The sequence below is a fragment of the Rhynchophorus ferrugineus genome, unplaced genomic scaffold (assembly GCF_030347505.1).
Source record: "Rhynchophorus ferrugineus isolate W39M unplaced genomic scaffold, kcgeb_rfMv2 rfM1, whole genome shotgun sequence".
In the NCBI taxonomy this organism is placed as follows: Eukaryota; Metazoa; Arthropoda; class Insecta; order Coleoptera; family Curculionidae; genus Rhynchophorus; species Rhynchophorus ferrugineus.
Window position 1 is genome coordinate 82,774,819 of NW_027472580.1, and position 24,613 is coordinate 82,799,431.

At 31.3% G+C, this 24,613-nt stretch overlaps 1 long non-coding RNA gene across 3 annotated transcripts in view; it reads left to right on the forward strand.

Moving 5' to 3' along the window:
* LOC143200640 (uncharacterized) overlaps nucleotides 1-24,191 on the forward strand; it is a 159,226-nt gene extending 135,035 nt beyond the window's left edge. Inside the window, exons 1-3 of one of the 3 annotated variants that reach the window (XR_013006763.1) lie at nucleotides 17,384-17,514; nucleotides 17,807-18,039; nucleotides 24,011-24,191. This is a non-coding gene — a long non-coding RNA (uncharacterized LOC143200640). Of the gene's footprint in view, nucleotides 1-17,383; nucleotides 17,515-17,806; nucleotides 18,040-24,010 lie in introns of those variants that run through there. The other 2 variants (XR_013006765.1, XR_013006764.1) reach the window with 2 other exon arrangements.
* Nucleotides 24,192-24,613: the final 422 nt, after the last annotated feature.

The following is a 24,613-nucleotide window of genomic DNA, read 5'->3' on the forward strand; positions in this document are numbered from 1 at the left end:
GGTGATATATAAACCCTATAAATAGATGATCAGAGAGATATTTGTGGTCGTTGTTCTGTGTAGAAAACTTGTAGGTGTCATTAATTTTTTTCTTTTTGCTAATCTTCTAATAGGATTTCTTCTGTCCATGATATGCTATATATGGAATGATTTCCCAAGTTTCGTTAGCTCAATATTTCAAATATACTGATATACTGCAATCCGCCTTTCTTCCACTACGCTTAGTGGTACACCCGGAACTACAAGCTTGTGTCGTTCTAATTCTAGTATACTTTATTAGTTAATAGCAACTTCAGTGCGTCTATGGTAGCCTTAGATCCTGAATTCAAAGTTGTCTAATTGGAATATGTTATGTCTAAAAGCCATTCAACATGTCCAATCCGCCCTTTGTGACCTTACAGCTTCAGCCCCCATATTGCTGCCGTAGCTCTGCTTAATAAATCCAAGGAATGCTTCAAATAACTGCGCAACAACTGCCAATCCAATGTTGACTTGTCTTCTCTTCTTGCTAATTAATTTGAGTCTAGTTAACTGAATTAGTTAAAAAAATAATAGCGTTATAATCTCCTCAGAATCCTACCTACAGCTTCAGTTATAAAATGTGAAAGGTTTAAAATAACACACTTTTAGTTTACTTGAAAAACTATTTTATTTTACAGAAAAAGACAATTTGTCGCACGAGAGTACAAAACTACACTGATGGTTTAAATCAATTTCAAATAAACCCTATCTCCAGGCGTCTGACACATCACACCATTCAAACTTAATATCAAACACATAGTATGGTTCCTTTAAATTCACAGTCCCTAACCATGGTGGTATTGGTCGTGCGATATAATATATGTAGTTGATGATAATAAATGCGTTAAAAATTATAACTAGCGCTATATTTAATTTAAAAAATACATAACATAATATATCATAAATTCATTTTATCATTAAAATAAAACAAAATAATGTACCTACACTCTATAACGTATACTCTAAATATTACTTAGTAATGAGAAATATAAGACAAAAATAATCATCAAATGATGGTTAAATGTCGTGGCATTTGCTTCAAATTTATTCACAGATTTTATGCAAATAGACGAAGTATTTTCTTAAAATAATGTTTATTAATTCTTTTAATTGTTAAGTCTCAAAGTCTTAATTATTTACTTCTTGTTTATATTGTCCGATTTGTTGTCCATGTAGAATATTAAAAATGTGAAATACTGCAACAAGAATAATAAAAGTGTTATGGGTATTATAAATAATTTGATATAGTGAAATTTCTATTATATTTAATATTACTTCTATTGTAATTATAATATATAATATATCTTGATATTCTCGGTTTTTAAAGTATCTGATTCATGTTGTTCTTTTCTTGCTTGCTTTGACATAAAAATATTATAGTACAGAATATCATGTTTTAGTGTTATGCTATTTTTTCGTAAGGATTTTGAAAATTAGAATGTTTGTAGGATGGAACTAAATACGGGAGAGAAAAATTAAACCTATCACAAACTACTTCTTGTTTAACATACATTAAATCGGTTAAGAAACGTATGAAATAGCGTTGTTATTTGACTTTGATAAACGCACACAAAAACTGTTCGAATACGTATATTTGATATCCTTAAAAAAATCTCAATAATACCTAAACATCAAAGATTTTTTTATAATCTAAAGATTAACCAATTATTTTCTTAGTATTTCTGATTTTCTAGTCATTATTTAGCATATTTGAATACGAAGCGAGTTGATTATAGATAGTCATTTTGCAGGCATTATTAACTCAGTTTGTAATTTTCCTCAATAAGTTTAAGCCCTTTTAACATCAAATAACCTCGTGAAATATTTACAGTTAACTAGAACTTTTACGACGGTGGAAATAATAGGATAGAGAAAAGCGATGTTTTCACTCGTAATGAGACCAAATTGGGAACAAAGCCACCATAAATCTGAGAACCACAACGTGGAGGTTTTTGCTGACCGCCTTTGAAATTTATTCAACACCCTCTCTATATTTCTGTGTTCTACATCGGGACGGTCCGAAGTAATAGACGTTGAAACTACTCAGATTGCATTTAAATTGCTGGCAAAAACCGGCTTAGTGACGGTATTTTATCATATTATTGAGGAACGGCGCTCCATCTCGTCGTCGTTTATGTAATGATCATATTTTATGAGGAGCACAATTGTAATTGCGGATTTTTGCGAGATGTGACACATGATTTTTATTACTTATACTTGTGCATAAATAATGAAAAACTAAATCTGAATATATCAGGCTTATAAATAATTTTTTAAAAATTTACAGCAGATGCTGTTTATGTGTATGAAATCAAAGTGTCTGTCATTTCGTCGAAGTGTTAACAAAACAGGTTTTCAGCACGCTGAAAATATCTCAATTTATATTGAATAAATATCATTTACGTGAAGTTATACTTCTTCAGTTCATGTTGAAGAAAAAGGCAAATGAATGTCATCGAATTCCGTTTGAAGCTTATAGCAACCTTATAATTCAATTATAGCAACCTTATAAAACAAGCTTATAATTCATCAATTTCAACATTGACGTTTTAGCTGTTCTAACACCGAAGACAAAGGACGTAGCGGATGGCTAAAACATTAGAAGATGAGGATCTGAAGGCATTACTACATGATGATTCGTGTATAGCGTAAGAATATGCAGAAGTGTTGGGATTACACAAGTATAGGAATGAACAAACACGCCGATGGCAAGTAATTGTATTCACTAAAACATTGAACTCATGTCATCTGAATATATGTTCGAAACGCCGCAATGCTGCCTCATTAACTTTGTTTTGTGGTTTATTTGGCTTTGACACAGAACAAACGTTATACATTATAGTTCATTTAATGGATATATTATCGAATACAAATATAGTAGTTTGAAAGTTATGGTTATATTTTATAATACTTACTTTAACTTACTTGCTCTTTTCGGCACAATCTATGAGGTAGGTTTCTAGGCTGATTTTTTTATGCATTGGTATACCTTGGAGGACTAATCCACCTAATTTTTCACTAATTGTAAATTTCATTCTGGTTTCCTTGTCATGTCATTTTGATATCACTATATCCCCCTTTGTTTTCTTGTGTTGTTTTGATGTATTCTTCCTAATGTATTTGTCATTTTGGCAAAGCAGTTATTCTCTCTTCTCTTTATCTTCTCTCTTCATATATTATAACCTAACGCTCATTTATATTTTGAATAATTAGACAAATTGGTATATTAATTGTATATTTAGCTGTTTCCAGTCTCACATGACAGACGTTTTGACATCATACATTTAAATGACGTGTGTTTACACCAACTTTGGATAGACCATATCTATCTAATACGATTTAATGGCAGAATAATTATCATTAATGTTTTCGTCTTTTCGTGTTTTCTTGATATTTTTGCGTAGCTCGTTTAAATTATTCACTGTCCGTTGGTACTCTTAAATCTTTGTGAATGTCCTCGTTTCAAATATGCAAAGGACACTCCTCGACAATCCTGCGGACGGCCCCGTAATTGCATACCGTAGTTCTAAACTGTCTTTAATATTCGGTTGTATGGTAATGGTTTATTGTAGAGTGTTAATTCGCTGTGTTCTTCTGGTGTTCCTCACATTTTTCGGTATATTAACTTGCTCTTTTCACTTGAGCTCGGTGTTCAGTGTTAGGCCTAAGTATTTAGATTGCCTAATAAAATTATATTTAAAAATAATATTCATTAAGAAAAAATTTGAGAAACATCTGCCTATTTTAAGTCTAACGAAATAAAACGTCCAGTGTTCAAGTGACCATAAATCCGTTGACCACAACATTTGCGGTTTCCGTTTTGCCGTCCGCGCAATTTATCCAATATCCCCTCTATATTTCTGTGATGTTTTCCGTTGGGGCCGCTTGGCATAACAAGTTAATATTTCGAAGAACCGATTTCCGATATTCTGTTTTATTAGAGAATCATAAATATTTTTTCGTTTGATTGGAATCCATATTTTCCGTATTAATCGAAGCAAATGCCAAGAGCGTTATAAAAAAGCACAACCGTCAACGTATATAACAGATCTATAACAGCTCTGGTTTTTTGTTTGGTATAATAATAACAAAAATTGAATAAACTTCGACTTTTTAAGATGTTATTTTTAGTATATTTTATTATTATATAATATTATTCCTTATATCTGTCTCAAAATAGCTTGTAATAGTAATAGAAGTTGCGTTTTCACTTCCTATATCATATGTTTTTATTTATGGTGTTCAATTTCATTTTTGTAGACACATCATTTTCGGGAACGGTAAATAACAGGTCAAGTGAAAAGTCCCCTGCCTACCATAGTAAAACAATTTTTTTGGCAAAATTAGTTTTTGTTATTCAACATAATTCCCTTTAAGGGTGATACACTGATTATAGCGATCCTCCAACTTTTCGATACCATTTTTGTAGTACGATTTGTGTTTTCCTTCAAAATAGGCCTCAGATTCGGCGATCAGCTCTTCATTCGACAAAAATTTCTTCAGGACAGGAAATAGTCGCTGGTGGCCAGATATGGAGAATACGGTGGATGAGGAAGCAATTAGAAGCCCAATTCATTGATTTTTGCCCTCTTTTTCACTAACTTGTGACATGGTGCATTGTCTTGGTGAAGCAGCACTTTCTTTTTCTTCAAATGCGGCCGTTTACCGGCGAGTTTATCATTCAAACGGTTCAGTAACGCTATGTAATATACGATGTTGATGATCCTTCCTTTTTCAAGGTAGTCAATGAAAATTATTCCAGGCGCATCCCAAAGTACAGACGCCAAAACCTTGCCAGCCTACTGTTGCGCTTTCCCACGCTTTGGAGCGGGTTCATCGGGTGCATTCAACTCGGATGACTCTCCATTGGATTTCTAAGTGAAACGTTATTGTCAAATATCGACGTAAAAACATAGGTTTATTACGGTTGATCATCTTCAAACATTGCTCCGAATCGTCAACTCGTAGTTGTTTTTGGTCAAAAGTGAGCTCGCGCGGCACCCATTTTGCACTGAGCTTCCTCATACCCAAATATTCGGGAATGATATGATGTACACGTTCAGTTGATATCTTTAGAGTGTCTGCTATTTCATTAAATTTCAATTTTCGGTCATTCGAAATTATTTTTGTGGATTTTTTAAATGTTTTCATCGGTAACAACCTCTTTTGGGCGTCCACTGTGTTCACCGTCTTCGGTGCTCATTTCACCACGTCTAAACTTAGTGTACCAATCGTTGATGGTTGATTTTCCTGGGGCAGTGTCCGAAAACTCGGTATCAAGTCAAGTTTTTGCCTCAACTGTATTTTCTCCCTTCAAAAAGCTATATTTTATCAACAGGCAAAATTCCTTTTTATCCATTTTTTTTCACAATAACAGAAGTTGCTTCACTCAAAATGTTATAATTCACAAACTGATGATCGGACCGCTGTAAAATTTTTACACGCATCTTTTGGGGGTTAGCCCTAACTAAAATTCATATGGATTTAATTCTACTAGTTGCAGTATGTTAATAAGAGTGTCTGAAAACCTTTAGATTAAAATACAGATTAGGTTGTACCTTCAGGTAACAGCCAAAACACACAATTAGCAAACAGGATTAATGTTGCAATAATTTATATTTTAGTTCATTGATCCGGTAGTTTTTAAGTTGTTTGAAAGGGCGTTATTTAAAAAAAATCCTGAAATTTAAACACTTTTTTCACAAATTGATATATTTTGCTGATATTAAAGTGTAAAGTAACATTATAAGTCTTTTTTTACTTAAATATAATTTTCGGACTGGATTTCTTTTGTTTCATACCAAAAACTTACGATTTTGTTTCTTGGTCGATCTCTATCTGTCTATCTGGCTCAGTAGCCTCTTGTTTAGGTGACCAACACAAATATCATCCATAGTGATGAAATTTGCAGAAAAATCTTGTAACTATTTTAAAATTCGCATTAAAATGTGCTTTTTTCGTTAATTTCCGAAACAAAAGTGATTATAAAATTATATCAATTCAATTAAATAATTTAAAATCAATATTACCAATTAAAACCAATCACAATTGGCAATACCAAAAAATAATTTTATATAATACTGTACGCAAATCCAAACAAGTTCCTGCAATCTCTGTTGAACAGTCCTGTCCGCAAACCGGAACTCATATTACTGTATCTTGCAATCTATCCCCGATTCCAATAAATCATCTCGCCGTGTAAACAATTCCCACTTGGGGCCGAAATAAATCCGCCCTTATTTTTCACCATCCCCAGTCAAAGAATAATCCATCAAAATTGCAGCTTTCGTATCCGAATCGATATCGAGCGACCAGCCATAAAATTCGAAAAGCATGGCATAAGCCCTACAACACTCTTGATATTCTATGTGATATGATGTTGTTTGGTTAACAATATTCATATTCATGTGTGTAATTTTATTGTTAATATTATAACGGACCATCGCACCTCGAAGACAAATATTATAATGTGTATATTAAATATGTTAGACCCTGGGGCATAACTTTTAATATTTCACGACATTTTGATTAGAATTTGGTACTCTTCAAGAACTAACTTGTATACCAAATGTTGCTCGACCCTTTGGTGATTCAACTACAGTAAAATGTACTGTTTTTTACTAGTATGTATATTATAATTGACGAATATACCTAACACTTATTTTTAAAAGCAAGTTACAACAATATATATTTCCGAAATATGTACTCCAGTTTCGTTAGAATGGGAATAGCAAAACTGTATTATTAGGTAATTGCTTGTATTTTAATCAGCCATATCTATTGGTGAGTATGCGGTGTAAGTATCATTATAAACAACTGTTAAACGATCTAACCTAAGTGATATATTCGATGGTTTTGACATTTTTATACATAAAATAACAAGTATAAAGTATAACAATAATATAATAAAAAGAGTAAGAGAAACGAATTATAAAATTCTATAAATTTAATTTTTGGAATTCATTGTTTTTGGTGCTATATTTGAAGAAATCTGCTGTCGAACTATATAATTTGAAAGAATTTTGGAAGAAACGACAAGGAACGGTTTGGAGGATAAAACATGTTTGAAACTAATGGATATTTGTTCGATTAAAACACACCTCAAGCTCTGAAAGAACCTTCAGTCTTCTTAGTGGTTCATCGATTACTAGAATGACTAGATAGAAGGGTAAAATTACTATTACGCAAGTGAACTGAAATTTTTCCTTTTTAAATCGTTTCCACATTGTTTTTAAAATTATTAAGAAGATATTTCTGTGCTATATCATTAATGTCGATGAAAAATGGATCTTCTACGATAATCTCAAGTGCAGATAGCTATAGATTAGTCCAGAAGAGTCATCTGAGTCAGCACTGAAGCGATATATTTATATATATAAAATCTTGTGCGCATATGGGGGGACCACTAAGGTGTAGTATATTACGAGCTGCTAAAACCGAATGAACATGTTACTGTAGATGTCTTCCCTCGTCAATCAAATAAACTGAACGACTTATCGTTGTGAAACAATTAGAAATAGCCAGTGACAGATGCAACTTGATGCATGCATCACTCGGTCATACGTCCCAAAAGTTCTACGAAAGTAAAGTGTGCCTGCGCGGTTTTGAGATGCTAATAAATTGTGAAAATGTACCAGTTATAATGAACAGGGAACAGGAATCGTCATATTGAAATAAAAAATGGAAAAAAGCTGTAGACAGTGATTTAGTTTTCAATTGCCAATACTTGAAAATTTTATTGATTAATATATATTGTATCAATCTTTATAAATGCTTATTTAAAGGGAAAATATGATACTGTTGAGTATCTAATATTAATTGAAGCTTTAACTTTTTGTTATAATTTTAACATTGGCTAAGTTCTAACTATTATATTTTGTCCGCAAAATATTTAGCAAAAAAAGCTACCAGAAAAGCAAACATCTATTTTGAGGCTAGAGGTATATCATTCGCTTTTATCTAAATAACTAAATTCAATTTTGTGTCTGATTTAGTTTAATTATATATATAGACTGTGAATTTATTTTGAGGGAAGTTTTGTAATCTGATAATGTTATTGTGACCGTTATTATATTACAGTTTGATAATGTTTGTGTACCCTATATACAATACTATATATACAAATATACAACTTATATACTACTATAATAAAAAATAGTAAGAGCTAAAATTATTGATGTTGTTCTGTCAAATTATGCTGACCTTGACATTATGTTTGGTTGCGTTAATTTATGTAGTATCCCTTGTCTCAAGAGACCAGAAGTCTTATTATGGACTGAAAATCTGATTTGCCTCACATTGCATTGGTTCTTCTAAACTTTGCTATCAAAAATAACAAACTATTATTATTTTTTAATGACTATATATAATATATTTAATACGACATATTTAATATTAGACGATATTTTTGTGAGTAAAATTGAGGAAGTTAAACCAAATCTAAAAGCCTTCAAATACCATATTTGAAAATTCTATTCAATTGTTTTGAATACCGGAATAATATTCTCTAAACCATAAATCTATGTTATTGAATCCAAAAGGGATTGGGATTACTTTGAATTTGAATTATTTGAAAGAATCTGTATACATTTACTTTAACACTTATTATTATTTGATCATTGTAATATAATAAAACTGTATTTGATATTTTCGACCAGATTCAAAACTTCCCAATAATTCTGTTTTTAATTTTTGAATATTGTGTGGAAATTCATCTCCTTGTAATATTGTTTTTCAAACTAATGAAGTTAAATTTTCAATACAAGAATTTTATGGACTAGCTTTGTTTTAGTAAAAATTAGTTAAAGAAAATGCTGTGGCTTGGCAATGAAAATCTAGTCGTTTATTGACGAAAATGGATTTTTTGTATTTCGAAGTATTGTTGATGATGATCAGTACACTTTCTCATGTGCCTCAACCTATCTTCGTGATACTTTATCCTCCCTGATTGAACCAAAATATGGTTTTTGAATGGACCAAGAACTTCTTCAGGTGCTGAAAAATGTTTATTGCGAAAATTATTCTTGATATGCAGGAATAAAAAAGTAATTTGATGCCAATTCGACCTATTCGACCAAATCGAATGGGAGATTTCTTCAGCTGATGTACAAGATCTTGCATTGTAATGATGAAGAACGGTCCTTAGGCGCCGCTTCTTTTTATTTGTATTTCACGAAGCGGGTCATACGTCGTACAGCTCGTATTACATAAAAATAACTGACGTCCAATAAAACAGCCAATGAAAGTTATAAATGACGTCGAGTATATTACCAATTGCAGTTTGTGAAAATCTAAAATTCGTTTTAAACCTGGAGTGGATTTTTCTTTCTCATTTTATTCTAGTTAAATAGAGAGAGAATGATGTAACTGAATTGGTTTGGTACTAGTAGACTATGTTGCTAAGTGTCTGCAAAATTATTTAAAACATAAGTTAAAATAATTAAAGTAAACATATAAATTTTGAATAATCAATCAAAAGTAAGTTAATGCGGCAATATTGCAACGTGATTATGTCCTAAATATTGATAACAATTCAACAGTTCTTTAAATTTTTGTCTGGCAGCTTCATTAAACCTTTTCGTGAACTTTACACCCCTTAGTAGTATTTCTCCTAACAGTATATGAAGGGATGATTTACATGGCTCAGAGAACTGCATATCTCTAGGTGTTCTATGGATATTTTCTAGAGTAACCATTACCTTTGAAATATTTGTATTAAATTATGTTTATATTGAAATAACTACTCACTATTTTTATACATTTCATAAATTTAATCCCGATAGAACCAACCTCAAGGTAATGTAGATGCTTAATTTTCGGTGAATAGAACATTATATTGTTTTTCTATTTCTCAGAGATTTCAGTACTAATATTCAGTTCTGCTGCAACACAATAAAAACATTACGTATAAAATTTGCGCAAGTTAATATTTAATAGTGTCTATACTTACCTCTTTAAGGCATTTTACTGGCAAGAAGGGGCCGACATTACCTCCTTTCTGTTCGAAGTTATTGACGAGACGTAATCCATTTCTGACTGACTATTTTTAGCACTAACTATTAGCAGCTTTTGGAAATTTACAAAAAAAAGCGCTAAGACAACGTTTTAACACTTATAATATATAATTATCGTTTTGATATTGGAGACGAAGGTGACAAGGAATATTTTTTCTGATATTAAACTAAATTTACAAACTGCAATAAGCAATGTACTATATATTTCTATATATATTGTTTTCTACTGAGCTATCCTTTAAAAGTAATCTTCAAGACTAAGTTAGGTAGGCTAAGTTGTGATTATGAAGGAATGAAATTGCGATTAGTATAACTTTTTAACGTGGTACAATGAAAAATATACTTCGCCAGATTATATCGAATTCCTAACAGATATAAAAAAAAACAGAATTTGACTATATATTCATTGAATAGAGATTTTTGACGTCTAATGGAGCGTGCTGCTATTAAAATTTCGCCATAACAGAAGACCACTCGAATTCGGATATTGAAAAGGATCTCATATAAAGATTACTCACCACCCGTTCGATTTTGATTCCCGCGTTTGGTCGTAATTTTGATGGATTATTCTTTGGATAGGATGGTGGAGAATAATAAGGACCGATTTATTTCAGATCCTGCCCAAAAACTGTTTACACAGGACGATGATTGATTGAAACAGAACACAGTGTGTACGCGATTAAGTCAAGTATGCCAAGTAAAAATATTCAAAAATATGAATGTTAATTAACGTCCTTTCACATTATTTAATCCGCTTAGATAATTCTAGTCGTATTTAACACACTTTAGCGGATAGGAAGGGTAACCGAATATGTGCTTGCTAAACAGTAACTAAATAATGTGCTTTTATTAGTTATTTAATTTATTTTTATCAATTTTCATTTTCAAAAGATATTGTTAGAGAAAAATGGTTATACATATTTGTCGAAATATTTTATCGAATGAAGAATATAGGTATCGCAGCCATAGAATTATTGACTAATTTTCCTATTTTTTTAACATTTCGAAACCTCGTGCCAGCCATGTCATATTGCATTGAAGTGGTAATTAGAAGTCAGCCGGCTTGGCGGGTTCGAGTCCCGCTGGGGCATGTACTTTATGTTGGTGATTTTAAATGTAAATGTCTTTATAGGCAATAGTGGAAAATCCGATCCAAGTCAGGCCAGTAAGCAGACCGGATGTCTTTTGGGATGATTTCTAAGTTGGTCACTGGCCAATCGGTAGGCTTAATGTCGAGAACCGTGGTTCGGAGCCCACGTTAAACAGTAGGTTTAGTCCAGATAAACCCTCGTTCGTAAAAAGGAGACTGCTGGAGCCGGAAGAAAGTATCTCTTACAACTATTGGATGATATGACCTAGGATTGTCATGAAGGGAGATCACTTTACGTCTGTTATTCCGCATTGTTGGTCTATTTTAAAGCAATAAGTCGTCGAATTAGTTTTTATTGTCGTCAATAGACACCTTCGAATAATATTTTCATAGAGTTTTAGAAGTTTTCATAGACTACACCTTGCTATATGCTTGATCCTACACACACATATAGCAATGAATATCGTTACGTTATTGATGCGGATGACTATCCTGGAGTTACCCAAGACTTTCTGCCTGCGATTGAGATTATTGTAGTACATCCACATCGCCATTTATAATATGCCACTGAAAAATTAGCGACGCATGCAACGAAAATGCGATTTTTCCTACACTTGGATTTTTTTCATGATATGTAGTGGCCTACGAATAGTTGTTTTATCAACTTTCAAGCGGTTAAAAATCCTTTGAGGGTAGAATTTCGTCCAATTTCTAATATTCCAGTATCAGCCACAAGAAGCCCCCAACTTCATCTTAACAAAGTCCAATTTTAGTTCAAAACGCGGTGTATCAACTCAAATGAAACAAAATCTACCCATGTGACATTCACCCTTTGTAGAAAAATATATCCCTTAATTAAATTCAATAATCATGAACTTCCACAAGCAGACAACGTTAAATATCTGGGAATGCATTTCGATTGGCTTGGGGTTAAACTAAACCAAATGTACTGACTGATAGGGCGTAAATCTAAATTATCATTAGATAACTAGTTTTTGCTGTATAAGTCAATACTTGGCCCATTTGGACCTATGGTATTGAACCGTGGGGTACTACTAGCAAATCTGACATGGATATCCTCCAGAGGTTCCAGAATGGAGGGTTGTGAGTCATCGTCGATGTCCCATATTACGTGTCCAACAAACTGATTCAGCGCGATACCCCCATACAACCCATAACGAGTGTGATTCGGAGTGTTAGTGCGAAGTAGGGGTGTTCGATCGTGAGCAATATCGATATATCGTTTTCGATATTTAAAAAAATATATCGATATACCGATATATCAGAGGAAAAAAATATCTACTCAAATATCAAACTACCATACGAGTTGATTAATAGACACATAGAGTGATATTTAATAATTTCTATAATAAACTAAAATAGATTTTAGAATAAGTTAGGATAGAATTTAAAATAAGTTAGAATAGTATCTAGAGTAAGATTCAGATTATAAGTTGTACAGTAGGTCACTTACTGAAGTGACCTTCTACAGGTCAGGTCAGGATAATTATATCATATAAATGATATCACATAACAATACTTTTTGCCCACGGGAAGATTGTTGAAGTTCTAGGAGATTAATAAATAAATTTAAATATAATTTCCTTATTTAGTTCATCGGGTCGTTGTTTACATTCTTTTTCGCCAGTAGATTTTTAGAATGAATTCCAAAAATGTAGTTTTGACCGTTTCATGATTAGCATTTGTATACACTCAATAATACTGGGTGGTAAACGGTTATTTTAGATAGAGAAAAGTCAAAACTACCGAATTTAAAGTTGTTTTATTTTGAGACTTTTCATTTTTTCCAATAGATGTCATTGATAAAACACTATACAGATGTAATTACAACTATATTGCCCTATTGTTTTTATTCGTTGTTGTACCATTAAGGTATATGCTTTGGCTTGTAGTCGAAATAATTCTTGTAGAGGATTTGGCAGAGGCGATGGGTTTGAGAAAAAAATATTTCTTCGTCTATTCGTAGACTAGCATTTAGATGTTAAGTTTAGAACTTTCAAAATTTAAAGAGCAAGTCTTTTAAATACTGTCTATTGTTTCTATGTCTTGCGCCGTCTCTTATCAACATATTGATGTTGGATGAAGGATGTTTTGAGATATGTATCCATGAATTATTGAATATTGCTAATAACTGAATAGGGCTAGATCTGGAAAATGTATCACATGAGCGAAAAACTCTCATCCCAATTTTGAGAGAGTCTTCTCAATGAGCGTGGCGTTGAGGGTTACCATGTGTCTGAATTCTGGGCCCGTTTAATCAGTACATATTCTTTCCTGCTCAAATTGTTCGTTTAGTTTGTTCCCTTGAAGAGAAAAACAACCTGCACGGCGATATTTTTAAATATAGCATATAGAATACTTAGATAGAGTCTGACATAAGGGACTTTGTATAAACTCCATAATATGTTGCGAAAGAAACACTTTGAAATGTTGTATTTTATATATATTTTTTCCCGTATATCTCAGCCAAGATGTTTACAGTTACACAAGAAGCACCTTACTTAACAATGAAAGAAACAAGTACGTGTTGCAGTACATCTGTTGTAAGTAGTGTTTTGGATCGTGATTTGTACCTTTTCTAAACATGTGACATGTCACATAGAATGACACGTGTAACACGCATGTAATAATATAAATAATTGGGGATCCATGCATGGAGAATAATTAACTAATAATAATTAACGAGGCTAAATCTTGCATAGTGAATTCACCTGCACCCAAATTTTTCATATATCAATAAATGCGAATAATACTATTAGCTTATACAGTAATACAGCCAAGGGATAAACCTTGATCCAGAACTTCATTGAAGGAAGCATATCGCAAAGAAAAAAATAATTCGAATTAAGATTTAAAAAAATGTATTGGTTATTTGGAAAAAAATATAAATTATTCATATACAAGATGCTGCTGTACAAATAAAAGTGCAAATAGTAAAACTCATATGGACCTATGGAATTCAACAACATAATAAAAGTATTTTAGCAGAGGATCCTGAGAAGTATTATGGATGCACCCATATATTATAGGATTAATTAATTACACCTTCCGATTTGATGGAATTAAGAGGTAGGCATAAGGCATGAAGAAAGACTCTAATGTTAACACCAACTAGTGCTGCCACTCTTAGGCAACACTATACTAAGACACAAAGTAGTGAAGTGAACTGAACTGAACGATAAAATCACCGAAAAGTTTTACTAACCTGTAGGCTATTAAAGGCTTCATTCGAACTTGCTTTAAATGATTCCTGATACGATTAGGATAACCTTTAGCCACTATAAAGAATTTAATTATTATATCTTTCATAGCGACTTATATCTCCATAAATCATATTAACTCAGTCTGTGTATAAATCTAAAAATATAGCAAAAACTATTTTAATATGTTATATCGTACGTGAGTTCTAAAAATACATTGCGCCGGTTAGTTTACATAATCCATTCCATATCGTAATTTCACAAAAGGAATACCACTTTGATTAATTAAGCGTCTAGACTAAACGAGTTCATTGAAAACGACCGCTGCCTTTTTTATACAAACAAATGCGTTACGGTAAATTGTGTTTGCTCTATTCGGTTGAAAACTGACTATGAATTTATTACAACATAAAAGGATAATGAATCGCCGTCCGAAATTGGAAAATTTGAAAAAAATTTTAGCTTTTACTTTCGGCCTACCACCGACCAAAACAGATACTAAATTAATGTAGGAGTATTTGCATATGTTGGAATAGAAGTGCGTCATTATTAGTATTATTTGCTAAAAAGTTACTAGTGGGTTCGATTAGCTTAAATCTACCAATCTATCTATATGTCTAGGAGGACCCATCGGTCCTATTGTAGTCTCTGCTTTAATGATTTGAACTCTGCTGTTTTTCTGTTAAATGCAGTTCACTACACTACACTACTGTATCTTATTCTGGTGTTATCCAAGAGCTGTAATGATTTGATGTTCACATATGAATGCAGTCTCTTCTCGTGTCTTGCTATCCCTTGATTTCCTCGGTGATAGTCGGTATATGAAGGTGTCGATCTAACTAATGAATTGTGTGGTCTCTGAGTGCAGCTACAATATTTCTTAGGACTTTATTCGGACAAACTTGTGTTGCATTTGTATTACTTTTTCGCGAAACATCTCCATAATTTAATTCTGTATTCCCGTATATCGTTCAATACTGACTTGTATTTCCTTCACTGACTGACGTTCCAGTGAAGTTTTGAATTAATGTTCATTCGGAGATACTTAGCGTTATTGTTATATGTAATGATGGTATTATTTATTGTTATTATTGTTTGTACTATCTGACCATTCGTGAACTGTACATGCTCCGACTTACCTTCGTCTATTTCTATTTTCTAGGCTTGGGTCTAATTATTTATATTTTCACTTACCTGTTGTAAATGTGGCTTCCTCGCTAATGTCTCAGACAGTAAGAATCCCAGTATCGCCAGCAAATATAGCCATCGTGATACTTTCCATTTGTGGTATATCACATGTGTAGAGTAGATAAATTATTGGCCACTCAATACACTTTCTTTTGGTGCAGCTGCTTTAGCTCTTTTATTATAGAGTATTCTTCCTCTCGTTTGACTGTGAACATTGTGGCTGTAGTGTAAGATTTTAGTAGTTCAGTGCTTTGTTTAAGTTGTATGAATAAGGTCGCCATGCTATATATTATCGACGGCTTGTGTTACATCTAAGAATATAGCTGGATATATCTTTTTACGTTCATAGGCTTATCAATTACAATAAATTGTTGAATGCTTGTTAATGAACCCAAACAGGTGTGTGCTTATTATATTTTTCTCTCTATGGATTAATTTAATTATTGAAAATAAAGTCATACATATTAGGTGCTTGCGTGTGTTTGGATCAGCGATATCTATTGATGAATTATTAAAAACATATTATGTTGATGATCATTATAAACAATTATTAAACAACATAACTTAAATACCAAAATAATGGTTTGTACATTTCTCTACACAAAATTGTATTTTTCAATTTAATATTATAAAGCTATTCAGAGTATACAAGCGCTGATCAAGGAATGTTCATAATTTAATTTTTTACATTTATTACTTTTGGTCTGTCATTTAGTGCAGAAATCTTCTTCGGAAACCCATTAAATACTTTTAAAAACCGATGGTGATGCTGCTCCATCACATCTCAATTATTGTTTTTGATTTCAATGATTTATAGTAATGATTTTGATGTCAATGATAAAGAACGACCTATTCGATCAATAAAGTTCGATAACCTAGTTCAGATTCACGTTCACAAAAGAACATTCAGTCAGTTTACAAATGATGAATCAAGCATTTCCAGGAATTAATATACGACGCGTTAAATGTAGGAAAAAAACCTCAGCAATTTTCTGAGCGTCCATTTCAATATGAATGAAAATTGAGAACAGGAAAAATTATGAGAATCATTTTTATCCTGAAAATGCACCAAATGCATTTTTAAAAATATCCAACTAAACTAACCTATTTAACACTAATAAAGCGTAATTCGTAACTAAATTCAAGTTGACAGCGATGGCACCTTTATGAACAGGATCAAATAGTAATATTAATAAAAAAAGACAAAATTCAGTGTTTGCGTACCATTCTAAGGATGATTTGATCCTGCGGATAATGATTGGAGGCTATCCCATTAGCCGCGACACCTAAAGCTCCGTTACAGAAATTAAGTTCTTCCTCTAAATTTGAATATCTTGAAAAATTGAATTCCACTGGATAAGTGGCGAACATAGAATATCATTGCATCAAAATCTCGGCTTGAGTGCCTTTTTTTACTATGTTTTGCTCAGATGAAAATCTATTAAGATCATAGACGCTTTACAGAGATATATTACTATAATATTACTAATAAATTAAAGCTGATAAATTTACAAATAGAAATTACTTATTTACCTCCTTGTCAATTTACATTTATATAATATGCTACTAAAAATATGTTAAAAACATACTAGTTATTTTGTTAATTGTTTTATTAAGTTACCTTCTTCATTTATAAAAACACTATATCTTCTCTAAAAAATAATTAAACATCTTTAAAAAATACAATAATTTTCCAACGGATTGTTTTCATAAGTATAATCTTGCGTTACAAAAATCCGAAAGGTTTATGCTAGATGATGTTAGAAAGCTTATGTTTTGAATGATAATATTTATTTGGCAGTTAAGTGATTGGATTTTTTATATATTTTAAAGTCTGCTTTTTTCTAACAAGGGTTTATCTGGACTGGACCTGGGGCCCGAACTGCTGTCCTTGGCTTTAAGTCTACCGACTGGCCAGTGACTTACTAAGGGAGATCCAGATCAGAAGACACCCGGTCTTATCCCCAGCCTGATTACTGATGTGAGTAGTACGGTTGTTCCTTGTCCGATTTTCCCCTATTGCATATAAAGATATTTACAATGTCACTCTCATAAAGTACATTTATGTTCCAGTAGGATTCGAACCCTTAACTATCCAATTATTCCAGTATTTTTTTAACTTAACGTCAAATGTGAGTCACGGTACTTTTGCAATATTGAATTATTATTATTTTCGGGTTTCATTATCAAATTTTCATAAAATATAAAAATATTTAAATATCTTTGGTGTAACAGTATTTATAATGATTATTTATAATTATAATTTTTTATAGAAAAAGAAGACGGGTCCATTTGCAGATAAAACGGACGAGTGGATGGAAAATGGATGAAAATAAAACGAGTGGAAAATATAGCTTCAGTGATAAAGAATTGCCAAGGATGATGGAAATTAGCCTCCTCGCATATTACTGTTGGACCACTGCAAGAGAAGCTTCTGATGTTCAATATAAGAAGAAAGTCGGATATATAAAAAACCTTTTCTATAAAAGAGTCCAAAAAATTGAAAGTGAGTATTTTAATTTCTATGAAAAGTCTGGAAGTACTTCAACTGGTGTAAGATTAATGTTTTATAGCATAATATCTCTTATCACTTTCTCCCAGGAGAAATCACGAACAACAAAATGATTTTCTTATTTAACTATTTGGTCATAGTAGTATTTTTGGGAAAGACCTGTTTCGCTTTATGCTATAATGGTAACAAGTCATCAAAAAGCTTACGCTGATTAAAATAAAATAAGAAGTAACATTCCGTCTAAACTGGCAAAATTTCTCGAAACATCCAAAGACGACAGCCGTAGTTCTCACTGGATGGCGTGTAGCGATCCGGAACGCTGCCGGGAAAAGCCTTCGCTTTATTTTCTCGTTTTTTTTTCGTCGCTAAAGGGCACTGGCATGTTCAAAGTTTGTTCGGGACTTCGTTAAATGAGTGCCTTAAAATCGCCAAGATGTTTCCACTTCCGGTTGAATTTGAAATCTAAACCGAAAATAAATGTATAAAATATGAATTGAATTTTCTGGAAATAATTGCGTTGTTTAGCTTAAGGGTCTATATAGGTTATATTTATGAATATGTACTGTTTTGATATATGTCTGTTGTAGGGTATATTTTTACGAAAGATATAAAACAAATATCGCAGCACAAAATCATAGCACAACTGAATAAATAATAATATTATTTTAAGAAATACAGCTTTAGTATCCAGAAATTTAGTCAAAGCCTGGAAGAACTGAAACAAATACTTTTATGGCTGATAACATCTTTGAAGAAACTCTGAAGATATCCTGTAAAATGTTTTCAATTTCAGTTTTAATTTTACGTAACGTATTTTAATATTTAGTACATTACTATTATATTTTTTATTTTATGTTTATCTTTATGGTTATTAATACGCGAGTATTACATGGAACAAGCCAAGTCACCATACGCCAGCCAGGCCAGATCTCAGTAGTGTTATTGGTTCAGTTTAGCTTCATGTGTAGAAGACAACTAGCTTTACCACATAATAGAGAATATGTAGAAGATAATCTCCTAGGCATAGACATTTTAATAAACTTTAGCTCGGAGTTAGCAACAGAGGGTAATTGGCACCAACAGGCCCAATGATTTTATTGGGGAATTTTAAAAGGTTGTGCCAAATGATTTTATACAAATACAAGCAATCTTTGAATTAAATTATTGAGAAAGTGCATTAAACTAGTATTACTTTCACTTTCCAACACTTGTAGTATGAAAACGAAAAAGGTTTCATAAACATACTAATAATTTTAAAAGGTAATATGCAGATTTTCAGTTTTTATGACAATAAATATAAAGCTATGAAAGTAGGATCTCTGGTACCATTAAAAAAATATTTGTACATAATACTTCAGATGAAAATAGTCATAAACATCCGATATGAAATCATCAGTTAATATGAAAACTTTTCCTATTAACTGATATCTTATTTGGAAATATATTGGTATTTATTGATAAAATATAAATAAAACTGTACTTATATTATCTACAAACATAAATTTCATCACATTACATTCTGTTTATTGTAAAATTCTACCAGAAGTCAACTTCAGTCTCACTCAACTGTCTTTAAAGAATCTTCTGATTCCAATGACAAAATTGAGGTCATATTTTGCTTTTTGTTTGACGAACGTAAAGAATCTATACATAACCACAAGTTAAATAATTTGGTTATTTATTTTAATAATAAAAGGTTTATTATTTAAATTACAAGGACGAATAGCATCTTTATTAAGTACTACTTTTCCAAATTTTTTCATTCATTCCTTAATAATAATTTGCGAGTATATAAATAAGAAATTACTTTACAATTTTTCTAATAAACTAATGTATAAAAAGTTATCTTAGATGTCTACAATTTTTAAATATAAACACTTTAGAACCCAAACTATACCACCAACAATATTTAGTCAACTAGCTAGGTTAGAGTTCTTATACCAATGCGGACCTTTATTACGCTAATAAATTAATGGGCAGAAAATAATCGGAGATAACTAAAATTGGTCAATACTACAATTGTCTGGACATTAAAAAAAATGTAAACGAATTATCTCTCTCGTTAGGAATGTCTAGTAGCTTACTTAGGCCAGAGTCTTTTATATAAGGAAGAATCAAAAAGAAAATTTTTTTTGCTTTTATACTTCATAAGAGTCTAATTCTTGAAACGCCTGGCAAGCGATGTTGACACTTCTTATATACTATACGTATATTTGAGGAATATAATACAATTAGAATAAATCATTTTGAATTCAAAAATTAGCCGAAAATATCCCTTGAGAGTCAAGTTGAAATTTTTTGATGTAATTTTAATTTTCTATAATGTAACAATCCTAATATGAAGAATCTTTTATGTAGTATATCAAACAATCTGCTTGGAGGTTATAAAATTAATAGGTCTAATGTTCCCAAATTACCACTTCCTGAATTATCTCTATTTTCATCTAATATAGCATATATGGGAATTTTAGCTGATAATTTGGCTGCAATCATATTTGTAGTTGATTTGGTTGATACAAGAGTAGGAAGAATTTTTAAGCTTGATATTTTTTTTGTGTAATATGCGCCACAAATAAATATATTTCAATAAAACGAAAAAAGCCCAAATCAAACAATCAGGAATAGTTGTCAGGTCGGTGACACAAAATATATAAACAAACCAAGCGTGTAGACGTGCGGACTAATGGTTTAGCTCGCCGATGCGCTTTATTTTGAATATTACAATTAGTGTTGGGGACTATCGACTGAAATCGACTATCGACTGTTTAGTAATTAACTACTTTTTACTGTCGACTGTTCCAGTCGCTATTTTTGGTTCTACTCATTTTACTACTTTTTACCAGTGACTGTTTCAGTCGATTGCTTTTCGTCTATATTTCCGGTCCGATTGATTTTGTTACTATTTACTGTCGACTGTTTCAGTCATGTACTTTTAGATACTATTTTTGGTTCTACTAGTTTCATTCGACTGATTTTTAACGTTCTGGCTCTGCTCGTGCTAACCGACACTATATATATATATATATATATATATATATATATATATATATATATATATATATATATATATATATATATATTTATATATATATATATATATATATATATATATATATATTTATATATATATATATATATATATATATATATATATATATTTATATATATATATATATATATATATATATATATATATATATATATATATATATATATAGTTTTATGATTTTTTTGGTAGCTTAATATTTCGATTACTCTCTCGATTTTTCTTAAAAAATATTTCCGTTCAATAATAAATAAAGCATTTACTTTATTTAAAAATGCTCTAGTAGTTAATGTGCGATTATTTTAAGTTATGCCATGAATTAGTTTATTCTATGATTAGGTGTATTTTTAATTTTTATTTAGTATTTATAGTTATTGTACTTTTATAGATTTAGATAGATTTTTTGATAAAGTTCTATTGTGTTGTCTATATTTATTATAGTATATTATTTTAAAATAACAATTAACATATTAAAATACGATTAAACCTTTGTAGGGTATTATTCCATTTGGAAAGAAATTATTTAGATAGTAAAATTCCATTCATTTTTACAGATCCACAGAACATTCAAATATAAGAGTAATTCTACTTAGTTTAAAATTATATTATAAATTGCAAGTTAATAATTTTTAGTAATAACTTTTCGCCTTTTCTATTTCAAACTTAGTACGTGAAGGAATATGTATACTCCGTCTGGCTTATACTACCGTTGGAAAATATAACCACATATAAAATTAACTGCTCCAAGCAATTATCTCCGTTCTTTCTCCTCTCACAGTTTATACACGAAAGGGTTTGTACATCTTCGTCTCACATTAGGAATTGATAAAAACAGTCGAACTCTGCATTTGACTGAAAATAGTAATTAATATTTTCAGTAGCTAGTTTTTTAACTATCGACTGTTCCGACTGTTCTGCAACTATCGACTGTTTCGACTGTTTTCATCTGTGTCGATTATTCCCAATGCCAATTACAAATAATATGTCAACATTTTACAACCATATGCTTGCGTGCAATTTTAAATAAATGATTTTTTTGGATTTTGTTGAAATATTTGCGGGAATGATTTCGTGTTACAAATGCGCGATCAAAATTTTATGGTCGATCGTATGTAATTGGTGGTTTCCTCGTAATATAACGCTATCAAAGTAAACCAGTCGTGGAAAACAGTTTCGTGCAATATATAAAGTTAATCTGCGTGAAATGCAGGAGCATGGAAAACGTATAATCGCCGGGACAGGCGTATTTCAAAATTAATTATTTGATTTGACTGCAGTGGTAATCGTTAATGGGTTAACGTCCAATTTCGAAATGTTCGACAACATAATTATGGTTAGGCTACGCTATTTCATAGCGCTGGAAACAATTAGGTCGTCGTCCAGTGAGGTGTTGTGCTGAGAATAACGATGATAGCGCGATGATTCTAACGTATCGAGTCCTATATTAGAATAAAATAATATATTAGAACTATAAATTAATTTGTGAAAACCAGTTTTATTTGTTTAGATTTTCTCGATATTTTTTCCATAATACACAAAGACATGCATAATTCAAGGAAATCATAAAGCGTTCCGAATATCTATGGTACTTAGGCTTTTATCTGGTAATTCGATGACTTAGACCTCTTTGTTTTGAGTCCTTCATGTTTTTGAAATATTTGAATGATAATGTAAAGGAGCTAGGTGTGATTGGTCCTTCTCTTTAATTGTGGAATTTGTTACCGTTGTGAATACAGAAATAATCACCATGAATGGCAACAAGTTTACTCGTCAGCTGTTTTTGTCATATGTGATTTTTTAACATGTCTAAGGGTCATTAGAATCTCATAAGCGTTTATTTGTGAAGAGGTGAAGCTCAGAGCTACTACCTTTAGATTCATTGAGTTCAAATTGAGGGTTTCTTCAGAGAGTATTCCAGTTATTTATCATGTATTATTTATTAAATTTCCATTTCTTGTTTTCTATTTATTATTTTATATTTATTATTCTCTATGTACTATGTTCTGTTTTTTTTTCTCTATTCATTATTCTCTACTTCTTTAATTATTCATCTATTTATCGCTTTGTATTTTATTCTTCGTATCTTCGTATCTTTACCATAATTCTTAAATTATGGTAAATTAAAGATCATATTTTTATATTTGCAACTGTAAAAATAAAATATTACTATTTTATAAATCAGGAACTAACACCAAAATAGCCAAAGTATTTGTTGAATATTTATGACCTATGGATAATTTGAAGTATACATAAACGCCACCGAAAGAAGCGTAGTGGCAGTGTATCTAGCATGTGGTATTTCTCTTTTTCTCTTGTGCGCATTGTAGGTTCATCATTATTCATTTATATATTAGAGATTTTAGCTTTACCCTAGCGAGTACTTCGAACGCTAGTGGCAGGATCTTGTGCGTCTACTTGTCCCTTGATTTCATTGTACGTCCATTATTATTAGTGTTAAGGTATAAGTTGGTTCGTCGTGCGTTACTTTCCCTTCGTACCTCGTGCACATGACATACTACATCCTAACAGATTATTATTGGTATCAGTCACCGTTATTTTCTGTTGTATTCTGTTGGTCGGTTAATGTTATTGATTACTATGGACAAATATTATTGTTAACCATCATGGTTATTCCGTCATCACTGTTGATTTTTTTTTATCATTATCTACCATTAATATTATCAATACCATTCAGTATCAGTACTTGCCGGTACATTTATTGATCGACACTATTAATTAATTAATTAATACCCGTATTTTTAGCTACTTAATTGTCATTACCGGTATATATCAATATTATCTGACATTAGAACAATCTGTCCTGATAATCACCGATGTCTATTATATTTCATGTGTATTTTAATTTAACTATTGTTACTCAAAATTGGTAGCTCAATGTACCTTTTCATTATGTTTTAGGACTGTCACAGGCTTGGAAGTTGCTCTATTTATTTTGCCGTTTATTTTGTAAGTAGTTGTTATCACCTATTTTGATCTCTACTTTTATTTATTCAAGATGTTAAATTGTTTCATATTGTTTTATTAAATATAATTTTTATTTTACGCCTAGGGCTTAAAAGTGGCCTACAAATGATATAATTAGAAATCGTTTATGGTCAGTAAAGAATTCTAAGGAGGGGCCAAGAACACTATTTCCGAACTAAGTTAGTAAGTTAATAGTAAAAATGATTATAAAGCGGGAACCTGCCAGTGTAGTTTGAATATCGGTAATTTGTTCTAATGGAAGTATTTACTGTATTAAGTACCTTTGGTTATGTCTGAAGTATAATTAACGTAATATCGAGATAAATAACATTCTTGATATCTTTTGGTTTGGGCCTCATTTGATTTGTTCATTGTGAATATGAGTAGTCACACGATCGATAATTTTGTTCTTTATTTAGTTACCAAATGTTATAGAAAATTACATTCAATATAGTGAGAACGGTCTGGCCGACAAGTATGCTTGAAGTCAGTATATGTTTCGACAAGATTCGAGTACCAACTAGACAGAACAAAAAA